This window comes from Lathyrus oleraceus, chromosome 5 (assembly GCF_024323335.1).
Source record: "Lathyrus oleraceus cultivar Zhongwan6 chromosome 5, CAAS_Psat_ZW6_1.0, whole genome shotgun sequence".
In the NCBI taxonomy this organism is placed as follows: Eukaryota; Viridiplantae; Streptophyta; class Magnoliopsida; order Fabales; family Fabaceae; genus Lathyrus; species Lathyrus oleraceus.
In genome coordinates, this window is record NC_066583.1 from 268,489,099 (window position 1) to 268,491,959 (window position 2,861).

General features: G+C 37.4%; 1 pseudogene; it reads left to right on the forward strand.

The window, feature by feature from the left end:
• Positions 1–837: 837 nt before the first annotated feature.
• LOC127089366 (uncharacterized) lies at positions 838–935 on the forward strand (annotated as a pseudogene).
• Positions 936–2,861: the final 1,926 nt, after the last annotated feature.

Here is a 2,861-nt window from a genome sequence, read left to right on the forward strand (position 1 = left end):
CTTAATATAATTGCATGAGCGTGGCTTTTCGGGTTAGGTTGGGGTTGTCCAGGAAATGTACCAGTTGGGGCAGCAATAGGCGCTTGTTGTTGAGCTACTTGTGAGATTTGTGTTTCCAGCATTTTGTTATGGGTAGCCAGGGCATCTACTTTACTTGCTAGTTGTTTAATCTGTTCGTTAGTGTGTACATTCTGGTTTAAGAAATCTTTATTGGTTTGCTGTTGAGAAGCTATGAAGTTCTCCATCATGATTTCCAAGTTGGATTTCCTAGGAACGTTATTGTTAGGTGTAGATGGGGTCGACTTTTGATATCCATGTGGTATAGCTGGGGCTTGATTGGGAGCTTGTCCTGGTGCGTATAAGGCATTGTTGCTCTTATATGAAAAATTAGGATGGTTCTTCCAGTTTGAGTTATAGGTATGCGAGTAAGGATTTCCTTGTGCATAGTTCACCTGCTCTGCTTGGATTCCTGTTAGGAGTTGACAATCTGTAGGAGTGTGACCTTGGATTCCACAGACTTTGCAATTTTGAGTCACGGCAACCACGGTGGCTGGAGGTGATACATTTAAACTTTCAATTTTCTGGGCAAGAGCATCCACTTTTGCATTAACATGATCAAGGCTACTTATCTCGTACATGCCAGTTTTCGTTTGAGGTTTTTCTACCATTGTTCGGTCACTTCCCCACTGATAATGGTTTTGGGCCATACTCTCGATAAGTTGATAAGCATCGGTGTAAGGTTTATCCATAAGCGCACCACCTGCGGCGGCGTCTATTGTTAATCTTGTGTTGTATAAGAGACCATTATAGAAGGTATGAATCACTAACCAGTCCTCTAAACCATGGTGTGGACAAAGTCTCATCATGTCTTTGTATCTTTCCCATGCTTCGAAGAGACTCGTTATCTTTCTGTTTAAATCCATTTATCTGGGCTCTTAACATAGCTGTTTTGCTTGGAGGAAAATATCGGGCAAGAAAGACTTTCTTCAACTCATTCCATGTGGTGACTGAGTTGGAAGGAAGAGACTGAAGCCATCTTCTAGCTTTATCTCTTAACGAGAAAGGAAAGAGACGAAGTCGAATTGCCTATGAAGTGACACCATTAGCTTTAACAGTATCAGCGTATTGAACAAATACGGATAAATGAAGGTTTGGATCCTCGGTAGGATTTCCAGAGAATTGATTCTGTTGCACTGCCTATAACAGCGAAGGTTTAAGTTCGAAGTTGTTTTCTTCGATTGCGGGTGGAGCAATACTCGAATGCGGCTTGTCTTGCGATGGAGCGGCGTAATCTCGAAGAGCACGAGCTGGTTCTGCCATCTCGGGTATTGGCGAAGGAAGAAGATTTTTAAGATCAAAAATTTCGATTGGAGGAAGATTGTTTGCAGTACGATACTCCCAAATTCGTCAAAAGACTCGGAGATATCGTTCAACGTCGTTGATTCGTAAGTAATACGGTTCGCCTTGTGAGCGAGTGTGTGGCATACAAATCAACGAAAGAAAGAAATAAAAATTTCCTTAGTCTCTACAGCGTAACGGAAGAGTTACGATATCGACTAAATAAAAGTTCCCGACAACGGCGCCAAAAACTTGATCGCGACTTTATGAGTCTATTAAGGTATTAACTGCAAGTGCACAGTCTAATCGCGTAGTAATAAAAGATATCGATCCCACAGGGACTTATGAATCGATATACCGTTTTCTAAGGTTACTTCGTAAAGCTAAGGCGGATGATACTTTGTTGATTAGGGGAAAAATAAAACTAAAATAAGATCTAGATTAAATATCAAATAAGCGGATATCGGTATGCAGTTCGTCGTAATTAGGGAATCAAATCTTCGTTGGTTTCGTAGTTTTAAAATAAATCTTTTCGGTAGACACTATTGATTTAAAAGCCTTTTCTCAAACTCTCGCTCTGTTGAATAGACTATGACTTTATATTAACGTGCGCTGACACTAATTAGTTAAGTCCAAAATCACTTTTTGAAAACAATAGAATCTATAGAAACTCTTTTTAAGAAAATGCTAACCATTTAAACACCCTTGTCTCAAACTCTCGCTCTGTTGACTTAGATTATATAATTAAACTTAAATGCTTAACTCTCGTCCTCACATTTAACCTTTAAAAATACTTTTTGAAAATATTTTCATGTTCTTAATTCCGACTTTGTTTAATATTTTAAATAATTATTCGAATATGATGTGTGACTAGTAGGAAGCATGAATTTGGGGTTGTTTGATGAGTTTAGAGTTGCTATTGAGTAATCTTGATCTGTTTAGAGTTGTGAGAGTGTAGTTGGTAGTTTGATATGTTTTAGGGTTACCTTTGAGAAAATCTGTTAAGTTTTATAATTATATTGATAAGTTTAAGAAGCTCTGATATGTTTTAGTGTTATGTTGGTATGTCTTGGTGTTAAAGGTTATTATCCTGTTGGTGGTCTGACACAAGTAATAACAATGAGTTACTCTATTAATGAGTTTTTGAGACGTTTTCCAGCGACAATTCCCGATTTCGAGCGTTTTCGACTTTTTCGATGTTTCAGGCATTTTCGACATTTTCCGAGTTTCAAGAATTTTCTAGAGCTTTTGAGTTCAAGAGCATTTCGGTGGTATTTTTGAGCATCTTGTGACGTTATAGTCCTTTTGGCGACCTTAGAGTCATTTGTTAGTAAATTGAGGAAATTGTCTGTCATTATCCTAGTAGAATTATCACTCGTGTATTTTTTAAACTTTTTTTATGACATTTTGAGAAAATCATGAGTTTTTGGTAATTTTGAAAAATTATGAGTTTTTGAGAATTTTGAGAAATTATGAGTATTGAGACGTTTTGAGTTTATTGAGTATTTTGGATAATAACATAA